Source organism: Triticum urartu, chromosome 1A (genome assembly GCF_056163025.1).
Source record: "Triticum urartu cultivar PI428250 chromosome 1A, HENAU_Tu73, whole genome shotgun sequence".
NCBI classification, from domain to species: domain Eukaryota; kingdom Viridiplantae; phylum Streptophyta; class Magnoliopsida; order Poales; family Poaceae; genus Triticum; species Triticum urartu.
The window spans coordinates 144398832-144415889 of record NC_141873.1 but is presented as its reverse complement, the minus strand read 5'-3'; positions in this window follow the sequence as shown (position 1 = coordinate 144415889).

Genomic DNA, 17058 nt, shown 5'->3' with positions numbered 1-17058 from the left:
AAATACTTAGTGATAAAAGCATCTTTGCACTTATTCCATGAATCGATACTATTTTGAGGCAAAGAAGAAAACTGAATTTTTGTAGAATCACGCAAAGAAAACGGAAATAATTTCATCTTCATAACATCATTGTCCACATCTTTTTTGCATATCACATAATTCCATGAAGGTATTAAGATGGGACGCGACATCCTCATTAGGAGTACCGGAAAATTGATCTTTCATAACAAGATTCAACAAAACAGTATTAATATCACAAGACTCCACACTAGTGGCGGGAGGAGCAAGCGGAGTGCCAATAAAATCATTGTTGTTGGTATTTGAAAAATCACACAATTTTGTGTTCTCTTCAGTCATGATGACTACGCAACAAGATTGCACTAAAAACAGATCCAGCAAGAAATCGGCGAATGAAAAAGAGGGGTGAATAAAACGACAAATTTTTGTGAAGTGGGGGAGAGCAAAATGAGAGGCAAATGGAAAATGATGTAAATTGCGAGGAGATGATATTTGTGATTAGGAACCTGGTATATGTTGAAGATCCTCCCCGGCAACGCCGCGAGAAATTCCTTTTGATGTTGCTTGAAGCTACGTTGGAATTTCCCCAAAGAGGAAGGGACGATGCAGCACATCATCGGTAGATATTTCCCTCAGATATGAAACCAAGGTTATCGAACCAGTAGGACAACCAAGAAACACAACGTAAACAGCACCTGCACACAAATAACAAATACTCGCAACCCGACGTGTAAAAGGGGTTGTCAATCCGTTTCGGGTAGCGGGGCCAGAAATTGGCACATGGACGGGAGAAAGTTGTAAATATTGATAGATCAAACGCCAAATAAAATAATGTGCAACAAGCTATTTTTGTATTTTTGGTTTAGTAGATCTGAAAAATAAAAGCAAAGGAAAAGTAGATCGCAAAGGCAAATAATATGAGAAAGAGACCTGGGGGCTGTAGGTTTCACTAGCGGCTTCTCTCGAGAAAAATAGCAAACGGTGGGTAAACGAGTTACTGTTGGGAAATTGATAGAACGTCAAATAATCATGAAGATATCCAGGAAATGATCATTATATAAGCATCACATCCAAGATTAGTAGACCGACTCCTGCCTGCATCTACTACTATTACTCCACACATCGATCGCTATCCAGCATGCATCTTGTGTATTAAGTTCATGGAGAAACGGAGTAATGCAATAAGAATGATGACATGATGTAGACAAGATATATCTATGTAGAGATAGATCCCATCGTTTTATCCTTAGTAGCAACGATACATACGTGTTGGTTCCCTTTCTATCACCGGGATCAAGCACCGTAAAATCAAACCCACTACAAAACACATCTTCCCATTGCAAGATAAATAGATCAAGTTGGCCAAACAAAACCCAAATATTGGAGAAGAAATACGAGTCTATAAGCAATCATGCATATAAGAGATTAAAGAAACTCAAATAACTTTCATGGATATAAAAAGATAGATCTGATCATAAACTCAAAGTTCATCCGATCCCAACAAACACCCCGCAAAAAGAGTTACATCATATGGATCTCCAAGAGCCCATTGTGTTGAGAATCAAACGAGAGAGAGAGAGGAAGCCATCTAGCTACTAACAACGGACCCGAAGGTCTACAAGAACTACTCATGCATCATCGGAGAGGCACCAATGGTGGTGAACCCCTCTGTGATGGTATCTAGATTGCATCTGGTGGCTCTGGACTCTGCGGTGGCTGGAATTGATTTTCGTCGACTCCCCTAGGGTTTCTGGAATATTGGGGTATTTATAGAGCAAAGAGGCGGTCCGGGGGGCACCCGAGGTGGGCACAACCCACCAGGGCGCGCCTGGGCCTCCTGGCGCGCCCTAGTGGGTTGTGCTCCCCACAGAGCACCCCCAGGCGCTGCCTTGGCCCATTGGGTGTCTTTTGGTCCCAAAAAATCTCCGTAAAGTTTCGTTGCATTTGGACTCCGTTTGGTATTTATTTCCTGTGATGTAAAAAATGGCAACTGGCACTTGGCACTATGTCAATAGGTTAGTACCAAAAAATGATATAAATGACTATAAGATGATTATCAAACATCCAAGATTGATAATATAATAGCATGGAACAATCAAAAATTATAGATATGTTGGAGACATATCCGGTGGCACGGCATGCCCCACTGCTGCGTCCGGACGGCAACCGCGACGGTGCCAGAGGCACGGGCCTCCAGCATGACGGTGGTGGAGGTCGTTCCCTCCCGCTCGGCTTCAGGGTTGCTTCTCCTGCCGTGGTGCACTTCTCTTTGGTCCTCTTGGCCTCATGGTGGTGTTCGTAGTGAGGCAGCATGGGTGGCAGCACAACTGCGTTGGCGCATGGTGGTGGGCGGCGGTTTGGAGGGTCGGCTTCGTCCGGTTGGGCGGTTGGGCTTGGAGTGCGGGAGAAATCCTTGCCGGTTTCGGCCCTGATGTCGTGCACCCGCAGGTGCCACCATTCCTTCCCGGAGGGTGTTGGTGGTATCCATCCCCCACCCCCTCCGCGTGCCGGGGGAAACCCTAGGACTCGTCCGGGCAACAACGTAGTTGGCGTCGCATCCCTTCTTGGAGGTGCTGCTTGGTATGCGGCGGTTTGAAGCCTCGGCTTGTGGTGGTTTGTATCTGGTGTGCGCCGCGGTGGTGGGTCAACCGCGGTTTGCCGAGTTGCTGCAGTTGGCATTTGTTTCTTCTTCTTTTTCTTTTGGCTCTTTGTGCTGCTCGCCACAGCGATCTTTGTACTCGGTGTTGGTTGCTTTGGAATACAAAGCGGGGGAAAACCCTTTTTTGGTGTGTATCATTGATTCATTTGTCTCAACTACTCTTTGAAGCACAACTATTCTTCCATTCTTACACTCCATAGGGATTTTTGTGACAGGGCTTGGGAGAAGATGAGCTCCTGTGATGCGCAAGGCGACTCGTCGCTCGCGGCCTCGCCACCGGCTTCCTCGCCTCGGAACCCCGTCCTGCAGCTGCTTCGGCCTCGGCCGCGCTGTCCACCGTCCCCTCCTCCCCCTCGCCACCCCTCGCACCTGCTCTGGTGCTCCAGTGGGCTGATCTCGCGAAGTAGGATGACAAGGCCGCCGGCCGCCCGATCGTGCGCCGTGACCCCCCCCCCCCCTCGACCCGGTCGGCCATGATGTGACGCCCCCGATTCAATCGTACACTAATCATACATGCAAATGTGTATGATCAAGATCAGGGACTCATGGGAAGATATCACAACACAACTCTAGACACAAATTCAAATAATACAAGCTTCATATTACAAGCCAGGGCCCTCAAGGGCTCGAATACATAGCTCGATTCTTAAGATTCAGTGGAAGCAACAATATCTGAGTACAGACATAAGTTAAACAAGGACGCCTTGAGAAGGGAAACACAAAGGCAACAATGATCGAAGAGGGAACGCCTCCTGCCTGGGACCTCCTAACTACTCCTGGTCATCGGCGGCCTCCATGTAGTAGTAGGCTCCATTGGGTAGTAGTAGTAGTCTACTGGGGTGGCATCTGGCTCCTGGGATCCACCATCTGGTTGCATCAACCAGAAAGAAGAAAGAAGGGGGAAAAGGGGTAGCAAAGCAACCGTGAGTACTCATCAAAAGTACTCGCAAGCATCAGATCTATACTAAGTATGCATTGGTATCAAATGCAAGGATTGTATCTGTGGAGTGAACTGCGGAAAGCCAGAATAGGGGGGAAGGCCTAGCCTATCAAAGACTAGCATCTTCAAGCAGCTCCAAGCAACTTGCAGCTTGTAGAAGAGTAAATAATAGCAGTTTATATTTAACAAACATGTTGTAGCATTAACGCCCAGAGATCCTTCCTCGACTCCCTACGAGAAAGCAATCCTGGAGCCACATATCCATAACATATCTCAAGTATCCATTTCTAGTTATAATATATCAGGATACAAGTCTGAATGTCCATTACCGTGGACACGCTATTCGAATATATATCTTCCCTGCAGGGGTGCACCACGTTACCCAACACGCTCGATCACTCTGGCTGGACACACTTTTCTGGGTCAATGCCCAGCCTTGGAAGATCAACATGTCGCAGACCTACCTAGGCTCAGCAGAGAGGTCCCGCCGGTCTACATCCTAAGCACTCCGGGGTCTTGGGCCCATCGCCCGTTGCACTCCGGGTCGTTGTGTGCAGGGTGGATACCAGCACCACCTCGGATGGCCAGTACGATTCGACCGTGCCACAATGATGAACTGGACGTCTGACAAAGCTTCAGCTGACACTATGACGTCGAAGCCCATATCTATTCTTGCGTGGTGGTTAGTGCGTAAATGCCAGAGGCCAACTCATAACAAATACCCAAACCTGTTAGTGCATTGGGGGCTCGCAGAGACAAGCAGAGACTCACGATAATGTGACCCCGTCACCCCGTCTCATGGACTTACGGCAAGGGCCTAGAATGCCCGATCGTGCCTCGTGGAAAACTCGCAGGTGCTCAACAGGCCCACCCGACATTCACATCAACTCGCGGTTACCCCTTAGGGCCGACCCGACTTCAACAATGGTCTCAAGTAAAGTCCGGGTAACCGCGTGTCAAAATCATCAAGGAGGAAAACCCAAGGAATCACCATCGGTGAATTCCACTCGATGTAATCATCAAGGTGAACGTAAAGAGGAACCACCCTCAAGGTTCACACTTGAGGGGTTGCACGACAGAGTCGTATCGGAAGTGGTCAAGGAGGAATCACCCTCGATGACCACGACTTAATAGCTACACTACAGAGTCGTCATCAGGAGTGCGTTATGAGGTATCACCCCTGGCACTCGATAGTAGCTCTGTAGAGTCGAGCAACACAAGGGGCGTGATGTGATGTGAGGTGTCGGGCTCTCGTCTTGGATCATGTTGATCGAGTCATTGATGATAAAGCAGGGGCAACCGGGACAAGGTGGGGGTCTTTGATGGATCACTAACCAACCTATACTAAGCAGTTTAGGATAAGCAGGTAAGGTACAATGAGCAGGTTACAAAAGCAGGCTATGCATCAGAATAGGAGCAATCAATTATAGTAGCAAAATCTAATGCAAGAATGAGAGAATGGAATGGGCGATATCAGGATGATCAAAGGGGACTTTCCTGGAAGCTCCGCCGAAAAGGAAGGAGGGTCGTCGTTGACATAGTTGATCATAGCGGCATCGGTAGCCGTCACGAGGTCTACCAAAGAGAAGAGGTGGGAGAACAGTAAATACATAGCAAGCAAGTGCATAATAGGACAACAGGCAGAGCTAGACGTGTTCTAACGCGGTGCTACATGCTATCGGCAGAGGGGGATATCATCCGGGAAAGTTTTCCTGAAGTTTGGCATTTTGGACAGATGAAATGGAGGGGGAGGTCGCATGTTTGCTATGCTAGGGGCATGTGACAAACGAACGGTGGGCGTATCCGGATTCGTCTCGTCGTTCTAAGCAACTTTCATGTTTAAAACTTTTTCATCCGAGCTACGGATTATTTTATATGATTTTTCTAAGTTTAAACATTATTTAGAAAATTCTGGATATTAAATTAAAATCGAAAATACACCTAAAATACTAGATGCACCCGGTCTAGTGCACCCAACAGGTCATTAGAGGCTAACAGTGGGCCCGTTGACTGCCAAGTTAGCAGTCAATGTTGACACGTTGACTGGTCAAACTGACCGTGGGGCCCACATGTCATACTCATTAACCCATCTAATATTTTTTTACTTTTCTTTTTCTTCCTTTTCTAGGGTGCGGGGCCCATAGGCCAGTGGCCCACTTGGGCCTTAGCGGGTGACAGGCAAAACGGGCAGCAGGGCTGGGGCGCTCGCCCAGCAGGGCCGTCGAGGCCATGGCCTCAGCCGATGGGGGCCCCGGGGCGAGGTCGCCAGTGATGGGGGGTCGCCAGATGGGGCAGCCGGGAGGGGGGGGAGCAGCGGCAGCAGCATAGGGGAGCGCGGGCGCATCAACGGACGTGAGCGCTCGTGGCGGGGCACAGCCGTGGCGGCGAGCTGAGCGAGCGAGAGTGTAGAGCAGGATGACGACGAGGTAGTGGCGGGTCCGAACGTGGAGAAGCACTCGATCCTGACAAAGAGTGGCTCCCGGCTCGCGTTCTGCGTCATAGATGAAGTAGCCGATGGCAGCGGAACCACGGGGCATGTCAGAGAGGGACATCGGCGAGGGTCGCCACGGTGGACGACGACGACGGTGATAGGAGGCGCTCGGGTGGAGAAGGGATCAAGAGATAGACGCGAGGGGGAGGGGAATATCAAGCTAGGGTTCGACGAGGGCAGCTCTGGGACACCTTATCTACATCAGGAGCCACGGGATGGACATTGTGTGGCCATCCGCGGGCATGGATGGGGCGCGCGCGACCACGACGCTCCTGGTGAGCAGTAGGAAGGAGGAGGGGGCGAGGTGGGCTGGGCCGACCATTTGGCTATGTCAGCCAATGTAACGCGCTCGACGCGGCTATATCTCCCACGTGTCGAAGCATGACTTAGAAGCATAACCACATTGAAAGCAATGTCGCAAGTGAGGTAATCTTCACACAGCCCATGTAATACATAAGGGAAAGAGATACATAGTTGGCTTACAATCGCCACTTCACACAATTACATGAATAAAGCATTACATCAACCAGTTACAATCAAGGCCCGACTACGGAGCCAAAATAAAAGAAGACTACCCCAAATGCTACACAGATCCCCGATCGACCACAACTAGGCTCCACTACTGATCAACTAGAACGAAACAACACAAAGGACAAGATCTTCATCGAGCTCCTCCTTGAGCTTGGTTGCGTCACCTACTCGGTAACATCGGCACCTGCAAACTGGTTTTGGAAGTATCTGTGAGTCACGGGGACTCAGCAATCTCACACCCTCGCGATCAAGACTATTTAAGCTTATAGGTAAGGAAAATGTATGAGGTGAAGCTGCAGCAAGCGACTAGCATATATGGTGGCTAACATACGCAAATGAGAGAAAGAAGAGAAGGCAAAAGCACGGTCAAACAACTATGATCAAGAAGTGATCCTAGAACAACCTACGTCAAGCATATCTCCAACACCGTGTTCACTTCCCGGACTCCGCCGAGAAGAGACCATCACGGTTACGCACGCGGTTGATGTATTTTAATTAAGGTCAACTTCGGGTTTTCTACAACCGGACATTAACAAATTCCCATCTATCCATAACCGCGGCACGGCTTTCGAAAGTTCAAAACCCTGCAGGGGTGTCCCAACTTAGCCCATCACAAGCTCTCATGGTCAACGAAGGATATTCCTTCTAGCGGGAAGACCTGATCAGACTCAGAATCCCGGTTACAAGACATCCTTGACAATGGTAAAACAAGTCCAGCAAGACCGCCCGATGCGCCGACATCCTGATAGGAGCTGCACATATCTCGTTCTCAGGGCAACACCGGATAAGCAATCCGTACAACTAAAACCAGCCCTCGAGTTTCCCCGAGGTGGCGCTGCAAGGGGCTCTAGTTTGGACCAACACTTAGACAAGCATTGGCCCGGGGGTTTAAAATAAAGATGACCCTTGGGCTGGCCTAACCTAAGGGAAAAAAGGCTAGGTGGAAAATGGTAAAACCAATGTTGGGCCTTGCTGGAGGAGTTTTATTCAAAGCGAACTGTCAAGGGGTTCCCATTATAACTCAACCGCGTAAGGAACGCAAAATCCGGGAACATAACACCGATATGACAGAAACTAGGGCGGCAAGAGTGGAACAAAACACCAGGCATAAGGCCGAGCCTTCCACCCTTTACCAAGTATATAGATGCATTAATTAAATAAGAGATAATGTGATATCCCAACAAGTAAACATGTTCCAACAAGGAACAACATCTCCATGTTCCAACAAGGAACAAACTTCAATCTTCACCTGCAACTAACAACGCTATAAGAGGGGCTGAGCAAAGCGGTAACATAGCCAAACAATGGTTTGCTAGGACAAGGTGGGTTAGAGGCTTGGTTAAACAATATGGGAGGCATGATAAGCAAGTGGTAGGTATCGCAGCATAGGCATAACAAAAGAGCGAGCAACTAGCAAGCAAAGATAGAAGTGATTTCGAGGGTATGGTCATCTTGCCTGAAATCCCGCAAGGAAGAAGAACAAGTCCATGAAGAAGACAAATGGACGTAGTCGAACGGGTCCTCACAAACGCGACATTATCGGAACCAACCCGAAGAAGCACCACTGGAAAGAAGCACACAACATAGTAAACAACAAACACATGAACATGGTATGATATGCGGGATGTGGTATGTCATGCATATGCATGATATGCAAAGGAATGATTGAGCCTGGCCTCAACATGGAAATCCAAGAGTGCCACAGGAAAGGTGAGGTGATTTCGGTTGAAATCGATATAAAGATTGCCGGACTCGGATGCACGGTTTGGAAATTGCAAGCAAAACAACTATGGCACCGGTCTGCGATAATCAGCAAGTAGCCATCTAAATGCAACAAGATAAATATGCTACAGCACTCAAACATGACAACAAAATACATGGCAGGGATCCACTCAAGAAGCTTAACAAAAGATGAAAACTGAGATACGGATAAATCACACATTAACAGGTTCAAACAAGCATGGCAAAAGTGCAAATGATAACAGGTTTCAGAGTTTGTGAAATTAACACAAGTCTGGAATTTATTATCAGGAAGCATACTTTAGAGCAAGAAAACTACATGCTACGGAAACATGTCATGGCAAAGCAAGGCATGCGATGAAGCTACTCCAAGCACTTAACAAAAGTCCCTTAGTGACCTAGAGCCAAAAGGGTCAGAAAATACAATTGCAAGCATGTGAACATGGCAAAAACATAAACAGATTTAGACTTAGTGAAAAACTGAAGCATGCAAAACAGATTAGCGAGTAGGCATGTTTACGAGCTCGATGCACTCACTACAGAGCATGGCATGACAAACGAAGCATACACCCATCAAGAATACATGGCATAGAAGCTAGACATGGAAAGAACAAGAACATAGCATGCACGGATCAATAGCAACATCCTCGGCAAAATCGCTAACAAGTCAACAATCTGCCAGGATTCACGAAATAGCGAAAGTAGAGCTCGATTGACTCAATATAGGGTGCTCCATAAATGCAAACAAAGACATGGATGGATAGAGCACCACAATATTAACAAAACATCATTACTGATCATCCACAAAAGAGGCACGGATCACTAGGAAACAACATGAACATATGGCATAATGACAAAATCTGGACAAGGACTTAGAGAAATTCTAAGTCCCTGAAATCAGCATTACCGATTACGCTACTTTGCAAGCTTGTGCTAGTCACCACACATATCGCAAAAATACATGGCAAGCTCCTCTGTAAAGATGGCATGGCATATAACAAAACACATGTAGAGCTCAGGGTCATAGCATGCACACATTAATCATGGAAAAAATGACAAAATGCCATTTGATGAAACAGATCTGACAAATTCACCACATAGTCCTCTTCCAAAAACATTTCGGGCATCAAGATGAGCTCAAATGAAAATGATGCAATGAGATTAAATGATGTACTCGTCGAGGCGAACATTTTGATATGCTACATGCACAAATCGGAGCTACGAGTGGAGAGTTACGATGCAATGAAAATGCCAAAAAAATACTGGGGAAAAAGGACTTAGACGAATTTTACCCGCCCAGATCTAGGGTTCTTGTTACGGATCTCGAGGTTGGCCGGATCCCTCGCCGGAGTTGGGCCGGAGACAGAGAAGAAGACGTCTGGGGAGGTGCTGGGTGCGGGATCCGGCGGAGGAGGTCAGCGGGAGGCCCTGGCAGGTGCGGCGGCGAACTCTCGGGCACCGAGCAGGGGCGGCGGCGGCGCTCGCCGGCCGGTACGGTCTGCCGGAGTCGAGGGGCGGCGAGCCCGAGCTGGATCAGATCCTGGCGCGGGGTGGCGCGGAGGGGCGCAGTGGTGGCGGCGGAGCTCCTGCGGTGGAGCGGCGGGCGGCGGTGTGGTGGCGGGGAGCACCGGCGATGCGGCCGGCGGAGTCCGGCGAAGCCCCGGCAAGCAGGCGCGGGCGACGGCGCGCTGAGGCGCGGGCCGAACGGGCGGACGGCGGCGGCGGCGCGGGCTCGCGCGGGCCCGATCCGGGTCCCGCGGGCTGCGCGGTGGAGGAGAGAGAGACGGTGACAATTGGCGCGCCGCGGTTGGGCGAGGCGGCGGCGAGGCAGATGTGGCACGATGTGATGCCCGGAGTGAGGTGGCGGCTGGACGAGTCCGGCGGGCGCGAACATGTCCGGCGGCGCGAGGAGGAAGACGCTAGCGTTTCGTCCGCGAATTTTTACGGGGTGCACATATTTATAGGTAGAGGAAGCTAGGAGAGTCCAAATGAGGTGCGGTTTTCGGCCACGCGATCGTGATCGAACGACCGAGATGATGGAGGGGGTTTAGGTGGGTTTTGGGCCACTTTGGAAGGGTGTTGGGCTGCAACACACACGAGGCCTTTTCGGTCCCTCGGTTAACCGTTGGAGTATCAAACGAAGTCCAAATGGCATGAAACTTGACAGGTGGTCTACCGGTGGTAACCCAAGGCCGCATGACAAGTCTCGGTCCAATCCGAAAATGTTTAAAACCCGCACAAGAAAAGAGGTAAAAGGGGACACCGGGTGACATAGGAGCGCCGGATTGCAAAATGGACAACGGGGAAAATGCTCGGATGCATGAGATGAACATGTATGCAAATGAAATGCGCATGATGACATGATATGCAATGCATGACACACAAGCAATGACAACGCAACAACAACGAATAACTGGAAGACACCTGGCACATCGTTCTCGGGGCGTTACAACACTCCACCACTACGAGAGGATCTCGTCCCGAGATCTAGAATGGCACCGGAGGGTAAACGAAAGGGAAAGAGAAGAGGTAAAACTAAGTTGTTTCTTTGACAAACGAGTGAAACCAAAGAACCTTGCAAAGGTTAAGCCATTTCGAGAAAAGAATACAATGGATATGACGAAGTTGAAAAACACTTCGTTAGAAAAGAGGAACAAGGAAGAACAACTTCGGGCAGCATTCCGATTGAAAAAGAAAGGAATTGAATAAGAACTTGATAAGGTGATAGAACTTGAAAAGAGGGCACGACACTCCGGTTAAATGGACAATCATGAAAAGAACATGATCTTTGACAAACGAGAAGCTGGGTTGAGAAGAGCAACATCACAATGCCTCCGGAACAAAAGAATAGAAGATAGATAATTGACATAGGAGAATGGAGAAGAAAAAGCCATCTTATGCCACAAAAGAGCTTGAAAAGGCATCTTTAGGAGAAGGGTCGAACGGAGTTGTCGGAAATTCAACCACGCAAAGAGTAAGCTAGTTGTGGGCTTATGGGAAAAACATCTCAAGATTATGAGGTGACAACCTGCCACTAATGGGAACAAGAATTTGATTGATAAGAACAAAGAGACGAGATGCTATCTCACAGGGAGGATGAAAGAAGAACTTGGGTCCTTTATAAGCACCATAATTAGCAACAATCCTTAGGGAAAGCTTTAGGTGAAATATAACCCAAGATAACTCCACTGACGAGATCGGTGGATTTAAGATACCTCATCCTTGACAACATGTGAATCATGAAACATGAACTCAAAATATCAAGAATGACATAATACCACCTCCAATGATATTGAAGGAAGAATTGCACTCCGGATTGCAAGATGAAGAATGCTTGAGCTCCTTAGAAAAGAATCCCAATGAACACTTCGAGAATGAATTAAATCATAGCTGAACCATCATGTAGAACCTCCGTGAAGAACTCCGGTAACAAAAGGATAACGAGAAGAAAGGGAAGTTGAAAACACAAGGTGAAACCTTGTAATGCTTTAGATGTATCTCCGAGATGATATAATTGTGAGATCTTGGAACTCCGGAAAAGAAAGATGAGCTATTGAAACCAAGAATTTGATGAGCCTCCAGAATAGGGAATTGAGTTCACTCGATGAAACAAGAATAAGAATTACATTATGCTTATCCTTCACCAATTAAATTGATGACAATCAACGGATTTGACATATTACTTATTCTCGTAGAAAGGATTAAGCGAGATATAGCGCAAACTTGGGAAGGTCTTCAACGAACCACCGGTCAGGTTGAAACAACGAATAAATTAATATGATAACCATGGAAGAGAATTTTGAACGAACCACCGTAAGAATTCAAAATGAACGAAGCAAAAGGGGTGAATCACTGGTAAGAATTAACAAATGAACGAAGATACATGAGAGAGTTTAGATGCAAGTGAACGAAGAGATCACGAGCTGATTAGAGATCACTTGAACGAAGCACCGGTAAGATTGGAGAGTGAGAGCTGAAAGCTGGAATGAAAAAACCTGAATTTATGGACTCCGGATAATCAAACTGAGCAGACTCTTGAGTTGCTCCGGATGGGCGAAAAGAATTCTCACAATCGAAAACAGTTATGAGAGGAAGGCAACAAGCTAGAATGACAAATCTTCGAGAGAACGGATAAGATATGGAGGAAAAACTCTTCTTCGGTCTTCAAAATCTGAGAATGACGACGAGAAACACCATCGTGAATTGTTGAGACACTCCGGAATAAAGAAGAATAGAAAAGTTGAATCAACAATGAAATGAATTTGAGAGATCTTGGAGAAAGACATTTGACTGGTGATAAATCATTCTTACGTCAAACTTCGAAAAGAAATTTTTAGAATAGCTCCGGTAGAATTAGAAGAGTCAGGTAAGATCCTGGAAAAGGACCTGTGGGTTAGGGCCCACTCAAAATAAACACCGTTGAAATGATTACTTGAAAAGAGATATTGCACCGGTAGAATTAAATGTCTTGAATGAGATAACAATCTCGAAAGAGATTGAACGAATACAGAGTGGAAACGCGAATCTTCGAGATATCTTGAGCACTCCGGAACGATTGAATAGCGAGAAATGGAAGGTTATGAGGCGCACCGGCATGAGAAAACATTTGAACCGAGGAAAGGATATGATCAACAAAGCTTGAATTGAATCCACCGCAGAAGAAAAGAATGACGAATGATGAACTTGGAGTTCCTTAGTATCTTCATGAGAATCACCGGATAGAACATTGAAAGAAAAGAATGAACAGACTTCCATTAATAAGGTGGATAGTTGAATAAGAGATCTGAATCCTTGAAGAAAAGGGGATGGGGGTGGGAAAATAAAGGCAACTTGGAACAAATGAAGAAAACACCATTGAGAAGAACTGATACATGATCTTGCGTTTGTTGAAATGATCGGATCCACTTGAAGAGAGACACACCGGTGAAAGGAAATTGAAATGACAAACTCGATGATCGAGAAGGATTAGTATTCACATAGGAATATGAGAACACCACTTAGGAAAGGTATGGAATCAACATTTGACTTCGAAGCAACTCGAATACCACAACTCAAAAACAAAACAAAGGATTGGCTTGCAAAATAAGCTAGAACAAACATATGATAGAGATTTCGTCCGAAGTTTTCGTGGTGGGGCCTACACGGGCTCGATCGTACAGCACCATCATGTACAAGGCAGTGCACATGACATACAAAGCGTCCCGGAGTCGGCATAGCGAAGGACTTTTTAAGACACAACGAGACCACTATAAAACCAACCGTGGATAGGCGGACCACTAGACATCGAACCCCAATTTCATATCATACATCTGTCGGAAAGATATCCTAAGAGCTACTTGAATTCCCACTTACAAACTCCCCAAATTTTCTGGTTATGCAATCAGGTATTCGGGATACAGGGGAAGAATAATATCTCACCCAAAACTAGCAAATCCTACATCCAGCTGTATCCATCCTTCAACACATAACCAAGAAACCTTCGGAAATCGTTTACCTCAACCTTCGAAAAACACCCGTTATACGAGTTATGGCAATACTCCCGAACTCCCGCCCCAGTACTGGGTGGCGTCGAGGTTATCTCACCAACAACTGCATAAAAGAGATTTTCGATGTCGACGAAACTAATCTCAGGTATTCCAGAACTGCAACGATAAAATTGTGACGACAACACCTCGGAGATCAACTCCCCGGGACACTGCCACAACCCCTAAATGTCAGGAGGCACCAAGAACAATGTTCTCGTCACAAAACCATCGGAACGATTCCAAGATACCCGCGTGATCCTAAATTTTTTTAGTGAAATTTGAGAAGAGAAGAGTCAAAACTCTACGTCAGGATGCCTGACCGGAGCGACAAAGGGACTAGGGAGTAAAAAGAAGTCCTAACTCTCTGATACATATAATTCGTAAATGACTCAAAACATTTCTAGACTCAATAACGCTCGCGATTCGATCAAGCACGGGGCTCCTAAGGTCGGGGAAGGCTCTGATTACCAACTTGTAACGCCCTCGATGCGGCTATATCTCCCACGTGTCGAAGCACGACTTAGAGGCATAACCGCATTGAAAGCAATGTCGCAAGTGAGGTAATCTTCACACAACCCATGTAATACATAAGGGAAAGAGATACATAGTTGGCTTACAATCGCCACATCACACAATTACATGAATAAAGCATTACATCAACCAGTTACAATCAAGGCCCAACTACAGAGCCAAAATAAAAGAAGACTACCCCAAATGCTACACAGATCCTCGATCAGCCCCAACTGGGCTCCACTACTGATCAACTAGAATGAAACAACACAAAGGACAAGATCTTCATTGAGCTCCTCCTTGAGCTTGGTTGCGTCACCTGCTCGGTAACATCGGCACCTGCAAACTGGTTTTGGAAGTATCTGTGAGTCACGGGGACTCAGCAATCTCACACCCTCGCGATCAAGACTATTTAAGCTTATAGGTAAGGTAAAGGTATGAGGTGGAGCTGCAGCAAGCGACTAGCATATATGGTGGCTAACATACGCAAATGAGAGCAAGAAGAGAAGGCAAAAGCACGGTCAAACAACTATGATCAAGAAGTGATCCTAGAACAACCTACGTCAAGCATATCTCCAACACCGTGTTCACTTCCCGGACTCCGCCGAGAAGAGACCATCACGGTTACGCACGCGGTTGATGTATTTTAATTAAGGTCAACTTCAGGTTTTCTACAACCGGACATTAACAAATTCCCATCTACCCATAACCACGGGCACGGCTTTTGAAAGTTCAAAACCCTGCAGGGGTGTCCCAACTTAGCCCATCACAAGCTCTCATGGTCAACGAAGGATATTCCTTCTAGCGGGAAGACCCGATCAGACTCAGAATCCTGGTTACAAGACATCCTCGACAATGGTAAAACAAGTCCAGCAAGACCGCCCGATGCGCCGACATCCTGATAGGAGCTGCACATATCTCGTTCTCAGGGCAACACCGGATAAGCAATCCGTACAACTAAAACCAGCCCTCGAGTTTCCCCGAGGTCGCGCTGCAAGGGGCTCTAGTTTGGACCAACACTTAGACAAGCATTGGCCCGGGGGTTTAAAATAAAGATGACCCTTGGGCTGGCCTAACCCAAGGGAAAAAAGGCTAGGTGGCAAATGGTAAAACCAATGTTGGGCCTTGCTAGAGGAGTTTTATTCAAAGCGAACTGTCAAGGGGTTCCCATTATAACCCAACCGCGTAAGGAACGCAAAATCCGGGAACATAACACCGATATGACGGAAACTAGGGCGGCAAGAGTGGAACAAAACACCAGGCATAAGGCCGAGCCTTCCACCCTTTACCAAGTATATAGATGCATTACTTAAATAAGAGATAATGTGATATCCCAACATGTAAACATGTTCCAACAAGGAACAACATCTCCATGTTCCAACAAGGAACAAACTTCAATCTTCACCTGCAACTAACAATGCTATAAGAGGGGCTGAGCAAAGCGGTAACATAGCCAAACAACGGTTTGCTAGGACAAGGTGGGTTAGGGGCTTGGTTCAACAATATGGGAGGCATGATTAGCAAGTGGTAGATATCGCAGCATAGGCATAGCAAAAGAGCGAGCAACTAGCAAGCAAAGATAGAAGTGATTTCGAGGGTATGGTCATCTTGCCTGAAATCCCGCAAGGAAGAAGAACGAGCCCATGAAGAAGACAAACAGACGTAGTCAAACGGGTCCTCACAAACGCAACATTATCGGAACCAACCCGAAGAAGCAACACCGAAAAGAAGCACATAACATAGTAAACAACCAACACATGAACATGGTATGATATGCGGGATGCGGTATGTGATGCATATGCATGATTTGCAAAGGAATGATTGAACCTGGACTCAACATGGAAATCCAAGAGTGCCACTAGAAAGGTGAGGTGATTTCGGTTGAAATCGATATAAAGATCGCCGGAATCGGATGCATGGTTTGGAAATGGCAAGCAAAACAAATATGGCACCGGTCTGCGATAATCAGCAAGTAGCCATCTAAATGCAAAAAGATAAATATGCTACAGCACTCAAACATGGCAACAAAATACATGGCAGGGATCCACTCAAGAATCTTAACAAAAGATGAACACTGAGCTACGGATAAATCACTCATTAACAGGTTCAAACAAGCATGGCAAAAGTGCAAATGATAACAGGTTTCAGACTTAGTGAAATTAACACAAGTCTGGAATTTATTATCAGGAAGCATACTTTAGAGCAAGAAAACTACATGCTACGGGAACATGTCATGGCAAAGCAAGGCATGGCATGAAGCTAATCAAAGGACTTAACAAAAGTCCCTTAGTGACCTTGAGCCAAAAGGGATCAGAAAATACAATTGCAAGCATGTGAACATGGCAAAAACATAAACAGATTCAGACTTAGTGAAAAACTGGAGCATGCAAAACAGATTAGCGAGTAGGCATGTTTACGAGCTCGATGCACTCACTACAGAGCATGGCATGACAAACTAAGCATACACCCATCAAGAATACATGGCATAGAAGCTAGACATGGCAAGAACAAGAACATAGCATGCACGGATCAATAGCAACATCCTCGGCAAAATCGCTAACAAGTCAACAATCTGCCAGGATTCACGAAATAGCGAAAGTAGAGCTCGATTGACTCAATCTAGGGTGCTCCAGAAATGCAAACA